At 35.7% G+C, this 17,199-nt stretch overlaps 1 pseudogene; it reads right to left on the reverse strand.

Moving 5' to 3' along the window:
• Positions 1 to 1,066: 1,066 nt before the first annotated feature.
• LOC122477140 overlaps positions 1,067 to 17,199 on the reverse strand; it is a 59,322-nt pseudogene continuing 43,189 nt past the window's right edge.

Here is a 17,199-nt window from a genome sequence, read left to right on the forward strand (position 1 = left end):
ATAGGCAGCTCTCTATATCAACTTAAATATGTTACCATTGCTGTATATGAACATATTTTTAAAATAATATTTTTAGTGAATATATACATTCTCACAAAGATATAATTAACCCCTTTCACATTCATTACACTTCATTTAAATCCTTTAAAATATGGACCTCTTTGGATTTGTACAGGACAAAGTTGAAAAGTACTCTTGGATTCTATTTTTGTATCCTTAGCATTGGATTCTTCAATGCAATTTTAGAAGACTAGCAAATGGATGAGTAAGGATTACCCATGTGATTATTTGGCTCATTAGAACAAAGGAAAATGCATGGGTTGTCTCCAGCACATTTTACTATGAACTAAATATAGCTCTTAGATTATCAGAATATCAGCTGAAACTAGATCAACAATTCTTATAGTTTAGTCCTTCTTCCTTGGATTATTGATAACTAGCATACAATACATTTTCCTGTCAGTCTAGTCCACATCCTTCATGTGATTTTTGTTAACATTCTATTGTCAGGTTGAATTTGTGGGTGCTGCCTGGGTTCAAATAGTGTATAAAGAAGAAAGTGAAAACCACCTGAAATTCCATTATTTGGTGTCAACACTTTGAATATTTGGTGGACTTCTCCTTATATATGCATGAATATGTATCTATGTAAAACAGAACCAATATAACACTGTGTATAGAGTTTAAGCATTAAATCATATGCACTTTTCATGTCATTAGCTATTGAATTTAAACATCATTTTCAGAGTTGCTTTTTTCATTGAAAAATAACTGTGATACAATGTATTAATTTCAGGTGTACAACATAGAGATTTGGTATTTATATACATTATGAAATGATTACCACAGTAAGTCTAGTTACCATCTGACACTGTACAAAGTTGTTACAATATTGTTGACTATATCCCTTATGCTCTACATTACATCCCCATATCTGATTTATTTCATAACTGGAAGATTGTACCTCTTAATCCCTTTCTTTGCCCAACCCCTCACTTCCCTGTGGCAACTATCAGTTTGCTCTCTCCTTTTTTTTTTCAACATCCAAAATCTTTTTAATAACAAGTCAAGGTCTGGGGTTCATTTTTGTAGCCCTGCTGGCCCTGTGGCCTCTGGTGTGCTCAAACTTCCAGCCCTCCGGCCGCACGTAGGGTTTGGTGTGGCTGTGCAGGTTTCCTGAGGCTTTGCCAAACCACTCGGCCCTTGCGTGGACCAGAGAGCAAGACTGTGCCACACAGCCCTTGGGGGAGTCCAGGGCCAACAACTGGTCAGAGGTGAGGATCTTGCCTCCAGCTTTGAGGATGTGGATCCAGGCATGGTGGCTCACCGGCAGCACGTACACCTTCAGTTTGGGCACCTCCTGGACATGCACATCCTTGCAACCACAACTGTTTTGTCCTCACAGCCAGTCAGCTTCATCTTCAGGATTATCCGGTAAAGGGACAGAAGTGGCCGGCTGGTGTGACTCATGAACAACCTCTTCAACACAACTTAGTTAAAGGTGGAGTTGGTTGGTCTGGCCAGAAACCTGTACAGCTTGACCACAGTCTCATAGAAGTCCTTGATCTGGGGCTCCTTTCGCGGAAACCTTTGGGTCCTTGTTTTGGCAGATGTCGACTCCCACTGTGGCGCCTCCTGCTCAACCAGTTCCCGAAAGAGAGAAGCATTTTGTTCTCTTTCAGAGTTGCATTTTAATGGTAACATAGAACCATGGAATAAATAAAAGACTAAATCTAAAATTAGGTTAGGCATATTCATTTGTGTTCACTAGTCTGTAGTTCCTATCTCAGAAAGCTTTCTTAATACATAATCGACACTTAGAACAGTGTCTAACATATAGCAAGTGCTCAATTAATATTGGCTATTATTATTCAAAAGATTTTTGGTCTCTCTATATTAGCAAAAATTACTAATGGCTCCGATAAGCAGATGACATTACATTTCTCCTGGTTTCTCTCATTAAAGCAGCAAAGTTGAATATTAATGAGTATAGAGAATTATGTTGTCATGCATGTTAGTCTGGAAAATATAAATTCATCTCATAAAAAAGTCAAAGGATCAAAGAAGGTTTTTACTGTTAATTGGAAACAAAGTGTCATTGGTGTCCTGATTTAAAGGGCACTCAATTATGATTAGCTAATAAAAAAAGAATAAAGAAATAAAGAAAAATAGTTAAGGTTAAAGTGAAGTTATTATTAGCCCTTAGTTCACTAAAATCTTTTCCTCATAGCCCTTGGCACCAAATAAAATTAAATATAGCAAAGTTTCATAATTCATGATGACATTCTCAGTGTTAAGACATTTTTAGATAAAAAATGCATTACTGAAAGCATACTTCAAAATTATTAGATGCAATATTTTTATAGCCAAAAGCACTTAAATTTTAAGAATTGAACAACTGGAGGACTTGATACTATTTATGGATTTAGAAAGATTTAGTCACTTTCATAAGTTAAAATTCTTTCTGTAAGCCACCTGTTCTTTCTCTCTCTTTAGAAATGGATTTGTTAAAAATATCTCAGGATTCTGACTATTCTCTAGTCTAAGGAAACCATATCAAGAGCAAAGTAGGATATTTTTCTTAATTATTGGTAAAGACTTTGGACAGGTTCATGGACAGACAGTTCACTAATTTGTTACACTCTTCTAGTAACATTTGAAAAAATCGTCTGAAAAATCTCAGAATAGACACTGCCTAAAATAAAACCAAGCAACTGACCTAAGTTCAGTGAAGTACTGAAAATATATACTACCTTAAACTTTAGCTTAATGAGTCCCTTAATTAGGGAGGATATAATCTAAGGTGCTAAAAAGTCATGTGGCTGAGTATTTGAATTATTGTATGTTTACATCAATTGAACTAGAAGCTATAATTATCAATTAGGGAAAGTCCGAATTAAAAGTACTTCTGAGGAAGTATTAATGACATGCTTTCTTTATGTGCTTTAGACACATTTATTCACACACAGTTATTCATTTCCAGAAATAAGAAACTGAGTAAATGAACCACTAAAAAAGATAATTGTTTAAAAATGTAGTATTGTCCAAAAACAACAAATAACAGTCCCTGCTTACATACAGTCTTTCTCCACACAGTATATTTCGTTTTAAGGACATCTAATATATTTTGAAGTGTAACCTTTTATTTAGTCCATTATTGTAATTTACCATTAAAATAAAACTCTGAAAATGATGTTTACAAAGGATCATAAAGTACATGGGAAAATGCATAAGAGATGCAATGTATGAGGAAAAAAAGGAAAGTGACATACAGCTGTATATAGAACATTAGCTGTAAACCTTGTTGTTTTCTCAATTTTTTACAATAAGCATATATTATTTTTAAAGTCAGAAAGCATATTTATGCAATGGAATTCTAGTCAATAACCAAATTATGGTTGGATAATTACAACACCCAACCAGTTTGTTTGTCTAATGATTCTACAAAAGTATAATTTATCATTTCAGCATTTCATATCATGGAACCCAACTTAGAAAATAATTCATTACCTACTCTTTTATATATTGATGATGATAATCAAGGCAGAAGCCCTTTATAAAATACATTTTTAGCCTTTAGCATGACAGGTTAAACAGAAGGAAGACTTTTTTTGCTTTGTAGAGTTATTAGCTGAAACCATCAACAGTTATAAATAAGCAAGCAACATCTTGTCAAGCTGCCCATGACCTTTGATATGTTATCACATACCAAACATTGACTGGGTTTACAAAGATATACCTTAAACATTCTGCTTCCCATTGACTAAAATATATTCATTGTGCATTTCATTTTTGAAAATCCAGTTTAATAATTTTTTTTACATTATAATATTTAGATATAATTTTTTCCTATATTATAAAACCTTACATAATATAGGATTTATTTAACTTTTTATTCCTCCTTCTGGATGAGCTCTGCTGGCATTTTATTACTCTTTCACCAGGGCCATGTCTAGCTTTTGTCCATATATCTCACAGGTAAAACAAAAGTTCTATTTAAGAAAAAAAAAAAAAAAGACTGGCTTGCGCAGTTGTGGGATTTAATTGATTGATAAGAAAATCTATCTGGGGATTGCCTTGAAAATTCAGAAGTTTCAGTATGGATTTAGACATCCTAAACTCCATTTTCAAGACAACACCTTGGAAACAATCAGTAGAATCAAGTAAATCATTATGAAAATTATAGTAATTGTGTTTTCCAGGCCTGGGTGTTTTCTTTTAATGAATTATGAGAGCAAAGCCTATTACATTATTAACCAGGAAAATAATTAAACAGTATTTTTTAAGAAGAGAAAATAGAAATCAAACCAATTTTAAGAGCACATCAATAAAAAGAACAGAGTTTGGAGCAATATATTACAAATGAACAGAATTTAGGATGTTTGTAGTTCTTTTTTGATTTAAACAGGCATTAGTTTACTTTCTAAATCCAATTTGTATTTACACACATTCACCAGAATTGTAAAATATGAAAAAGTGAAACTAGAATTTTGCATATATAAAGACACTTTTCAGATTATGATTCCAAGAAGGGGGTAGAGTGGGTATAACACTCTTGGAAAACTGTACTAACAATTTAGTAATTTGAGTAGACCCTGGCCTCAACAAACATGAAGTTAATGATTCTGCACACTCATTTATCACTTACTGAAGTTCTCTTTTCATGACATTTATGTGATTCCTAGGTATAAATTAGTTTTCTTATTTTTAGTTTTTAATAGATATTTCTCTGATATCTGATATTTAGCACTTTATGTATCATATTTTCAGCTCTAATTGCATTTACCAGTATACTAAAATTACACTGGCTTTGAATAAAAATACTATGTGAAAAATATGTACTACAACAATAACTATGACTTCAGAGAAAAATATGTACTACGACAATAATTGTGACCTCAGAGAAGTTAATCTTAGGGAGATGGCAGATGGTCTGTCTTCAATAATCCTTTAAGAACTCCAGGTGGGACCACATGTAGGTGTGATGAAAAAATCAATAAAAGTTCACTGTTAAGTATCTCATGTGTTCAATTCTATCTTGGGACATAAGAGGGGTAAGACCAGAGTGGAGTGGATATTGAAAACTCAGGAAACTGTCAATGTCCTCAAGATATTTACAATAGGCTTGGATAAAATAGTTAATGAATGATATAAGAACCAAATTCAGTGATCAATGTGAGGTACAGAGATTGATATATCATGAAGCTACTAAAATGTAAGCTTCAGAGACAGTTACTAGAATGGATGCTTTACAAGGTCCTGGGGGGGATAGTTTGCCAGGGCTGCTATAGCAAAATACCACAGACTGATGACCTAAACAAAAGAAATGTATTTTCTTAGAATTCTGGAGGATAGAAGTCTGAAATCAAAGTGTCAGCAGGTCTGGTTTCTTCTTCTCTTTTTTTTTAAGTACCATTTTTCTCTTTTCTTATTTATTTATTTATTTTTGAGGGAGATGGTAAAAGGAGAGGGAGAGAGAGAATCTCAAGCGAGCTCCACACCCAGCGCTGAGTCCAAAGCGGGGCTCAATCTCATGACCGTGAGATAAGGATCTGAGCCAAAATCAAAAGTCAGATGCTTAAACTGACTGAACCACCCAAGCACCCTAGGTCTGGTTTCTTCTGAGGCAGCTCTCCTTGTAGATAAACATCTTCTCCCTGTGTTTTCATATAGTATGTGTCTTTGTCCTAATCTCTTCTTTTTACAAAGATTCCAACCATATAACCTCATTTTTACTTCATAATTTATTTAAAGACCTTATCTCTAAATACAGTCAGACACACTTCAGCCCATAATACTATGCCCTCTGGCCACCCACATTTATGTCCTTACCACATGCAATTTATATTCACCCCATCCCAAGAGCTACAAAAGTCTGAACCTATTCCAATATCAATTCTAATTCCAAAGTCTTATCTAAATCTCATCTAATTCAGATATGGCTTAGATTCAGGTTTGATGCATTCTGAGGCTAAGTCCTCTCCAGCTGTGAAGCTGTGAAACCAAACAAGTTATCTGCTTCCATAATACATTAGTGGGACAGGCATAGGATAGACATTCCCATTCCAAAAGGAAGAAATTGAAAACAAGAAAAGGATTATGAGTTACCAGCGAGTCCAAAACCTAGCAGGTTAATGCCATTAGATTTTAATAATTATTATTCAGGATTAATCCTCTTTGGTTTTGATGCTCTCCCTCCTGCTCCAGCAGTGTGACAGTCACACTCCCTTGGCTCTGGGAGGTGGCCCTGCCCCCTCGACTCTGGATGTTTGCCTGACTCTTCTGGAATGGGGAAGAAGAAGGCTCTGTCCTCAGGCTTGTGTCTCCAGGGCCCATGGTAGCAGAGGCAGCTCTACTGACCTTGAACTTTCGGGGTAATTCTTCCCTTTACTTGAAACATAAAGCTTGTTTGCAGACAGATAGCTCTATTGGACCATCTTGTAGAATTCCAGAAGTCAGACAGCCTTCTTTCATCTGTGTTATCACTGAAGTCCAAAATCAACTCTGGGACAGCTTGATTCCAGACTTCTGGTTATGAAATATAATTAAATATTGCTATTTATTCACTTCTGGTCAGAGATTTTTTTTGTTCCCAACTAAATGATAAGTGATGAAATGTGGAACGAAGAAAGGAGCAAGCTTCCATATCAGCTATCATATTAGCAAATACTTTCTCTAGAAGGGTTAAGCATGTTTGTTGGTATAGAATTGTAAATAATGAGTTTTGGTTGAAATGAAAATTTCGGCTCTTTGGTAAACTCACTTGAAAGTTTGCAGTCTCCATTGGTATTCTCCTCAAGGTTCATGCCATGCAGCTGTCTAATAGGGAAAAGCATTTTAAAATGATTTCTTTCTGATACTTACAGAACAGAACCCTTGTATTAGTATCTTTGTATGAGTTCTAATTTTCCATTTCACAGCAGCCAGTTTTATGTCATGTGGGGAACAAATTCAGGGTCATTCTTTTTAAATTTGAGACAGTTATCTGTACTGTTTAAGTAAAATGTAAACTGTGTGGGTGCTTTAGAGTGGTTGTCAATATTGACTAAATTGACAGAACAATTACTCAACTTTCTATTTCATTTGCCTTTGTACACATAGCTACAACTCAACTGGCTCAGTTAACTTACTCGGAGGAATTCATTTTCTATGAAAAGCTAAATTCTAACATGATACAATTTAATAATAGAGTAGAAATCTTGAGAGTGGGCAAACTTTCGAAGTAAGAATAACATTAAATTTGGTACTCAGATACTTGAGGGCAATTGTGGGTTAGGTTCATTTTAACAATTTCAATGACTCAGGCAGATTTATTCATTCAACAAACTTTCATTGAGACTTCCTATGTGCTTTTCACAGTGTTACATCTAGGGACACAATTTAAAATGTCAAGTCTCAGCCTTCAACAAATTCACAATCCACTGGGAAAATTAGACAAGAAGAGATAATTATGCACAGTATTGTAAGTGCAGTCAGTAGTAGGGTTGTAGAAAATAGTGTTTCAAGAAAATTAATGTGGTTGCATTATGTAAAGTGCACTTGAGTTAAGGATATCAAATTAGTAGTATAAAGTAGGTACTATTACTGTTCCTATTCTCTAAATAAGGAAACTTCAGAGAGATTCAGTAATAGTCTGGGATCACCAGATTATTCATTACTGTGTTCATTCATCAGAAACTTCTCTATGAGCCATGAATAGAGCAGCAATCAAGACAGACTGGACCCTGCCTTAAGGATCTTATAAGAGACCCAGAAGTGCTGTGGTAATTCAGAGAAAGAGATAATAGTACTGTATTTAGAATTGTAGTGGGGGCAATGGACATAAATACTAAAATTATACATTAAAAGGGCTCCTGGGTGGCTCAATCAGTTAAGCGTCCAACTTCAGCTCAGGTCATGATTTTGCAGTTGGCAAGTTGGAGCCCTAGTCGGGCTGTGTGCTGACAGCTCAGAGCCTGGACCCTGCTTCCTGTGTCTCCCTCTCTCTCTGCCTCTCCCTGGCTTGCGCTCTGTCCTTCTTTTTCTCTCTTAAAAATAAACATTTAAAAATAATAATAACATTAAATTAAACATTAAAGAACAGAGCTGAGAGTCAAGCTGGGTTTATCCCACTTCTCTATAAGAGGTAGCTCTCCCACATTCTGGCAGCGAGTTTATGGTCAGTGAGAAGGGCTTTGTTGATGCTTATATATATATGGGACTGCAGGACTCATTGAGTTATATTGTCTGAGTGGGCATTTACTTTAAAATACTTTAGGACTGCGGCGCCTGGGTGGTTCAGTTGGTTGAGTGCTGACTTCGCTCAGGTCATGATCTCGGGGATTGTGAGTTCTAGCCACATTGGGCTTCCTGCCGTCAGCGCATAGCCCACTTTGGATCCTCTGTACCCCTCTCTTTCTCTGCCCCTCCCCAGATCACTCTCTCTCTCTCTCTCTCACTCAAAAATAAATAAAACTTTAAAATACTTTAGGACTGTATAAGCAGTATGAGATGAGTAAGAGAAAAAATAATTCTAATTAAATTCCTAGGGGTGACTAATTACCATTTGAAGAGTTTTTATCTATAGCAACACTTGGAGGCTAGATAATTAACAGGTGAAGTATCTTAAATGAAACCATCACCTTAGGATTTTGTGATTTGTACAAGTAATGTTAAAAATAATTTTGATTGGAAAACATATCAGTGCTAAGATATTTGATTGGTTTGGAATAGTGCGAGAAGATTAACCTCCTTCATATGAGTGAGATGTTGAAAAATTGGCAATCCCAAAAGTATGTTCCATGCACAACACATCTGTAGCTTATTGACCCAGCGTCTCCACTTCACTGAAAATTTTACCACCTAGTATGACTACAAGGCTTCCACATCCTGCCATGTAGGGTGGAAGAATGCAACTGCATTTGTTTCAGAGTGAGCCTTTCATACAAGGTGGATCTGAGGATACAGAAAAGAACTTTTAAAAAATTGATAAATAGGTTGCTAAGAAATATTAGTACCTTAGGTGGAATTTGGTCTGAGAATTGCTTTCTCCTGGTAGTAGGCTTCAGGGTTGAAGATAGGTAACCTCTAATTATTTTCTAATTGTTGGAGGCTGCTGATATTTACCAGAAGAACCTGACATTCACAGAGTTGCCAAAAGAGCTTAGGTCTATTTGTTACAAAGGGTAATTCATTTCCAAAGGGGAACTAGGATCAATAGTTCCCCAAATATCAAACTATCCATGATTAGAATATTGGGGATCAGTGGGAGGAAAAGAATTGATGGTGTTGAGGGTAGCTCAGTAGGCTTGCTAATTTCTATCGGTTCTATCCTCTGGGTTAAAACAGAGCAACAGTACACTGCCTTTTCTCCTGAATGCTTCATAAACGTAGTGAAGGTTCATTATTTCAATTCAACTAATACTCATTCTATTTCCTACTCAGGGCATTTGGTCATTAACTTAAATATTATTCAACACTGATTGCATGTTGAAATTGAGTGATATGGACCTCTAACTTCTAATTGGTTGTAGATTTTAATTAGTACTTTTCATAGCATTGCAAATTTTACTTTTAGTTTTACAATGGTTTCTAGATCTCTCTCCCCCATCATTTGTCTTGCAATTTAACCTTTTCTTTCTATATTGCAATTCTGGAAATTGTATAATCCTAAATCTCAAGCTAATAATTAACTGTTACATTGTTCAATCTAAATATTTATTCTTTTATCCAGGAAGCTACCTTTCTTCTCAGCTTATGGAAGGGGTAGCCCTTAGATAGAGGGCTTTAGCACTCTCCTTTTAATTCTTATTATCTTAAATCTTTCATTAATGGCAATTATGATTGCCTCAACACAAAAGAAGTCTTCTCTCATTCTTTGGCTCTGAGATACAGTAATATCCTATTTCCCCTACCTTTCTATAGCTCATATTCTTCTCCCTCTCTGTGAATGTTTTCCTTGGCCATCTTCTGGTCTCATGTTTTGTAACTCTGCTGAACTACTCCCTCTTTAGGCCAGTCTCATCACTTTCTGTAGTTTCATCAAAGAGATTCATAAAGTAAATAGGTAGCACATAATGATTAGTTGAATGCTGGGAGCTGTAGAGGAGGAAAAATAATTTCCCCTCTACCTTTCTAAGCTTTTGGCTGAGACTCCATGTAATAAAAGATGAAGAAGAAAAAGAAATGGAAGTTTAATAGTATGTATACCTCATCTATAAATGGAAGATACTCAGGAAAACTGAGTAATTCCCTGAAACAGCCCAAGCTGCCACCTTAAATACCATCTCCAGCTAAAGACAAAAGAAGATGTTGGGAGGTGGGGAAGACAGTTATGGGAGGTTATCAAGAAAAGCACAGTAAACAAGAGTATAATTGTTATACAGATTTAGGTCATTACTTTCTCCATTGATAAATTTCTAGAGATTAAATCATTATTCTCTTTCTGTTATAGAGAGGGAGACACTCTTGCAAATGAAGATTTTTCTTATACATCTGACCCTCGAGAAACATAGGTTTGAACTGCATGGGTCCACTTATACGTGGATTGTTTAAAGTAGTGTTGTAAATGCATTTTGTCTTCCTAATGACTTTCTTAACACTTTTTTTCCTCTATCTTACTTTATTATAAGAGTACAGTACATAATACATATACGAAACATGTGTTAATTGACTGTTTATGTTATTGGTAAGTCTTCAGTCAATAGTAGGCCACAGTAGTTAAGTTTTTGAGGAGTCAAAAGTTATACATGGAGTTTTTTAAAGTTTATTTTGAGAGAGAGAGAGAGAGAGAGAGAGAGAGAGAGAGAGAGAGAGAATGAGAGGGTATGACTAGGGCAGGGGCAGAGAGAGAGGGAGTTAGAGAATTCCAAGCAGGCTTCTCACTGTCAGTGCAGAGCCCAATGCGGGGTGGAACCCATGAACCGTGAGATCATGGACTGAGCTGAATTCAAGAGTTGGAAGCTCAACTGACAAGCTACCCAGGTGCCCCTATACAGGGGTTTTTGACTGCAGGTTGGTACCCTTAACTTCTGCATTGTTCAAAGATCAACTATAAATGCAAATGTTCCTTACAAAAAGGTAACTTCTACTTGGTTTTTGGAGTTTCTTAATAATAACCAGCTAAGATAATACTCATAACAAAGAGGCATATTTGGGAGTGGCAAATTCTATTCTCCTTCAGAGCCACATTGAAAGAGGAATTAGATATAGTGCTTAGGCTTCAAATCTGATATTCCTTTTTAAAAAATTTTTTAATGTTTATTTATTTTTAAGAGAGAGAGAGACAGAGTGCGAGCTGGGGAGGGGCAGAGAGAGAGGGAGACACAGAATCTGAAGCAGGCTCCAGGCTCCGAGCTGTCAGCACAAAGTCTGATGTGGGGCTCAACTGACAAACTGCAAGATCATGACCTGAGCCGAAGTCGGACTCTTAACAGACTGAGCCACCCAGGTGCCCCCAAATCTGATATTCTTGAGACATATTAGTACCATCAATAAAATGGAAACTATAACAATTAACACCACTCAAATACAAAATATTATAAGAGAATATTATGAAAAAGTATATGGTAATAAATGGGACATCCTAAAAGAAATGGATAAATTCCTAGAATCATACAGTCTTCCAAAATTGAATCAGGAAGAAATAGAAAATCTGAATAGACTGATTACTAGTAACAAGATTGAATCAGTAATTTAAAAACTCACAAGAAATGAAAGTCTAGAACCAGAAGCCTCTACAGGTGAATTCTATCAAACATTTAAAGAAGAGTTAATATGTAATCTTCTCAATTCCAAAAAAAAAAAAAACCAAAAAACAAAACAGAATAAGAAAGAAAACTTCCAAATATTTCCTATGAGGCCAGCATTATCCTGATACCATAACAAGGCAGACACTACAAAAAAAGAAAACTACAAGCCACTGTGCTTGATGAACACAGATGCAAAAATTTTGAACAAATAAATCAAGTGGGATTTACTCCCAGGGATGCATGGAAGTTCAATACCCTCATATCAATCAATGTGATACATAACATTCACAATATGAAAGATAAAAATTATATGATCATCTAAGTAGATGCAGAAAAAATATTTGACAAAATTCAACATCAATTTATGGTAAAAATTCTGAACAAGGTGGATTTAGAGGGAACATATCTCAACATAAAAAAGTCCCTATTTGAAAAGCCCACAGCTAACATTATATGCAGTGGTGAAAAACTGACAACTTTTCCTTTAAGATCAAGAACAACAAGGATATCCCCTCTCTCCACTTTTATTCAACATAATACTGGAAGTCCTAGCTGCAACCAGCAGACAAAAAATAAATTAATTAATTAAAAAAAATAAAAAGCATTGAAATTGGTAAGGAAGAAGTAAAACTGTCACTATTTACAGATGACAGAGATGACATGATACTATTTTTTGAAAACCTAAAGATCCTACCAAAAAACTATTAGAATTAATAAATGGATTCAGTAAAGTCACAGGATACAAAATTACACAGAAATTGGTTCGATTTATATATGCTAATAATGAAGCAGCAGAAAGAGAAATTAAGAAAACAATCCCATTTACGATAGCACCAAAAATAATAAAACACCTATGAATAAATTTAGCCAAGGAGGTAAAAGTCTTGTACTCTGAAAACTGTAAGACATCAATGAAAGAAATTGAAGGTAACACAAACAAATGGAAGGATATAACATGTTCATGGATTGGAAGAATTAATATTATTAAAAAGTCCAGGGGCGCCTGGGTGGCGCAGTCGGTTAAGCGTCCGACTTCAGCCAGGTCACGATCTCGCAGTCCGTGAGTTCGAGCCGTGCGTCAGGCTCTGGGCTGATGGCTCAGAGCCTGGAGCCTGTTTCCGATTCTGTGTCTCCCTCTCTCTCTGCCCCTCCCCCGTTCATGCTCTGTCTCTGTCTCAAAAATAAATAAACGTTGAAAAAAAATTAAAAAAAAAAAGTCCATACTATCAAAAGAAATCTAAATATTCAATTCAATCACTACTAAAATATCAATAGTATTTTTCACATAACTAGAACAAATAATCCTAAAATTTGTATGGAACCATAAAAGACCCTGAATTAAAGACCCTGAAGTGCCAAAGCAATCTTAAGAAAAAAGAACAAAACTGGAGGTATCACAATCCTAGATTTCAAGATATAGGACAAACTGTAGTAATCAAAAACAGTCTGGTACTGGCACAAAAACAGACACATAGATCAGTAAAATAGAATAGAGAATCCAGAAATAAACCCACGATTAATCAATCTTCAACAAAGGAGGCAAGAATATGCAGTGGGAAAAAGACAGTCTCTTCAAAAAATGGTGTTGGGAAAACTGGACAACAACATTCAGATGAATGAAATTAAACCATTTTCTCATACCACACACAAAAGTAAACTCGGAATGGATTAAGGACCTAAGTGTGAGACCTGAAATCATAAAAATCCCAGACAGTAACTTCTCTGACATTGGCTGGAGAAACTTTTTTTTTCTAGATAGGTCTCCTGAGGAAAGGGAAACAAAAGCAAAAATAAACTATTTGGACTTCATCAAAATAAAATCTTCTGCTCAGTGAAGGAAACAATCAACAAAACTAAGAGGCAACCTATGGAATGGGAGATGATATTTGCAAATGACATATCCTATAAAGGGTTAATTTCCAAAACATATAAAGAACTTATGAAACTCAACACCTAAAAAAAACAACAACATAATCCAATTAAGAATAGGCAGAAGATATGAACAGACAGTTCTCCAAAGAAGGCATACAGAAGGCCAACAGACACATGAAAAGAAAGATTCTCAATATCACTCATCATCAGGGAAATGCAAATCAAAACTGCAATGAAATATCACCTCACACCTGTCAGAATGACTAAAATCAACAACATAAGAAACAGCAGGTATTGGTGAGGATGCAAGTGCAAAGGAACACTTGTGCACTGCTGGTGGGAATGCAAACTGCTGCAGCCACTCTGGAAAACAATATGGAGGTTCCTCAAAAAGTTAAAAATAGAACTACCCTCCTACAACTCAGCAATTACATTACTGGGTATTTACCCAAAGAATATAAGAACAGTAATCCAAAGGGATACATGCATCCCTATGTTTATAGTGGCATTATTTATAATAGCAAAGATATGGAAGCAGCCCAAGTGTCTATATACTGATGAATGGATAAAGAAGATGTGGTATCTATATCTGTATATCTATATTATCTATTTATCATGATAAATAGATAATATAGATATATATAATAGTATTCAGCCATAAAAAAGAATGAAATCTTGCCATTTGCAACGACATGGATGGAGCTAGAGAGTATTATGATAAGTGAAATAAGTCAGTCAGGAGAAGACAAATATCATATGATTTCACTCATATGTGGAATTTAAGAAACAAAACAAACAAGCAATGAGGTTGGGGGGGGGAGGTGGGAAGTGACAAACCAAGAAACAGACTCTTAATTGTAGAGAACAAACTGATGGTTACCAGAGGGGACATTGGCAGGGGGAATGAGTTAAATAGGTGGTGAGGATTAAAGAGTGCATGTATTGTGATGAGCACTGGGTGATGTATGAAATTATTGAATCATTATATTGTACAACTGAAATTAATATAACACTGTATGTTAAGCAACTGGAATTAAAATAAAAACTTAAAAAAAAAACAACCAAATAACCTAATTAAAAAATGGGCAGAAACCTGAATAGACAAATTGCATATGATTTCACTTATATGTGCAGTGTAAAAAAACAAAACAGATGAACAACTCCTCCTTCACCCCAAAGATCAGACTCAAATAAACAGAATAAAATACGAGAGACTAAACTGGTGGTTGCCAGAGGGGAGGGAGGTGGGGGGATGGGGGAAATAGGTGAAAAAAAAAGGCAATTAGAAGAGCTGGTATAGTAGGGAACCAGAGTAAATGGATAATTTCGTAGATGATATTTGATAGTTATTGGAATAGAAGTGAAAACAAACTTCCTGCAGGCATACAGCTTAACAGGATCAAGAAGCAAGGATGTCAATATTAACATCACTGCTCAGGGAAATTCTTGCCTAGGAAGCTAAGGTTGAAAAAAATTTATTGTTTGTTTCAGGAACTTTCTGGGAAGTTATCTATCTAAAGAGTAAGCTGGCTCAGCTAGTTGCCCTTCTCAAGACAAGATGTTACTCATCAGGGTAAACATCCCCATTCTCAGATTGCTAGATCATTCAGTGAGAAAATTGCTCACTTAATCAAATGATTACTCAACAAAACTTACTTTAAAACTCCTGCCTTGCTGGGGCGCCTGGGTGGCTCAGTCGGTTAAGCGTCCGACTTCGGCTCAGTTCATGATCTCGTGGTTCATGAGTTCCATGCTGATGCCTCAGAGCCTGTTTCAGATTCCATGTCTCCCTCTCTCTCTGCCCCTCCCCTGCTCATGCTCTGTCTCTAAAAAATAAATAAATGTTAAAAAAAAAAACCTCTTGCCTTGCGGTATACACCAATATATACATTTAAAAATCTATATCACAAATTTTGTTCAATTCTAATCAGGTCCCTACTTTGAAAGAGGTACCTTAAACCAAACCCTCAAATTTTATAAACATCTGCCTTTGCCTTTCCCCTTCCAAGATACTACTAAGACCTTGTGAAGGTAGTATTTCCACTTACTACAACAAGTAACACATTCTGCTTTGTTTCACTAACAGATTTTTGTTGGTGGTAGTTTTTTAAGTTTATGTATTTATTTGAGAGAAAGTGAGAGAGCAAGCAAGGGGGCAGCAGAGAGGGGGAGAGAGAGAGAGAGAGAGAGAGAGAGAGAGAGAGAGAGAGAGAGAGAATACCAAGCAAGTTCTGCACTGTTAGGCGCCCCCATTGGTGGTCTTTTTTTGAGTCAGCAGTCATAGATGTGATAGTTAAAATAATGAGAATAAGGGGCTTCTGGATGGCTCAGTCAGTTAAAGCTGCTGACTTCAGCTCTGTCATGATCTCATGGTTGGTGAGCTCTTGCCCTGCGTTGGGCTCTGTGCTGACAGCACAGAGCCTGGAGCCTCCTTTGAGTTCTGTGTCTCCCTCTCTCTCTGCCCCTCCCTCACTCACACTCTGTTTCTCTCTCTCTCTCTCTCTCAAAAATAAATAAACATTAAATTTTTTTAAAAAATAAAATAATGAGAATAAATGAAATTTTTAATGAATATACGTGGCATTAGACTAGAAAAGGGCCAAGGAGAACATTCAGAGAGTGAGAGGAAGAAGATGAGCTAGAGAAGACCACACATAACTACAAGAAATATGATTGTGTCATCTATCAGATCCAAGCAAGGAGAGGGTACTTTCTTGATGGGTTGATCATAAGTGTCATGTATTAAAAGTTTAGAATAGTAAGGATTAACAGGAGACTTACAAAATTGTAAGGTTTTCTTAGAAAACCTCAAATAGAACAGCTAGGCATGGAATGAATATATGGTTATTAGATGTGACCAATGGGTCTATACTAAATCTAAATGAATTTGAGAAAAGAAAGTGAAAATATGCTACCATAGATGAACGGAGCCCCCAAACCAAATTTGGCTTAGTGAAGCTTCTAGTCGAATGGAGCATTCATGATATTAGAGAAATGATATAATGGTTTGAATTATTTTGCCCAGAGTTCAGCAAACCTTTCTGTAAAGGGCTTCCCTATCTCTGTTGTAACTCTGTTATCATTGTAAAGTCAAGGAAGCAGCAAATACATAAATATTTGGGAGTGAGTGGATGTGTTCCAAAAAAATTTTATTCACAAAATTAGATTGCATGGTGGATTTGGTTCATGGGCTGCAGTTTGAAGACCCCTGATTTATACTAAGGAAATGTTATGAAACAAAAGAAGTATTTGGCAAGCCAAAATATATACACTATTTGTAGACATTAAAAAATGCACTAGAATTGAGCAACTAACTACTGAAAATGTTTATGAAGAGTACCTGAAATTCAGTGTCTGAAAGCAATTTTTTATTTCTCTCAAAAAAAAAAATTGTAGGGCTGAGGCTGGTATCTGAACTGCATGCATTTTGATTGCCATATTGGATCATCCTACACTGAAATAAGTAGGAAGTGTAACACCATATTTTGCATTAAATGTATGCTACCCAATTAACAGTCTTTGTCAATTTAGAATTTTAATCAATGCATGCTGCTTTGCTATTCAAATCTTTTAAAAATTAGAATAGAAAAAGTTAAGG

Source organism: Prionailurus bengalensis, chromosome X (assembly GCF_016509475.1).
Source record: "Prionailurus bengalensis isolate Pbe53 chromosome X, Fcat_Pben_1.1_paternal_pri, whole genome shotgun sequence".
Lineage (NCBI taxonomy): Eukaryota > Metazoa > Chordata > Mammalia > Carnivora > Felidae > Prionailurus > Prionailurus bengalensis.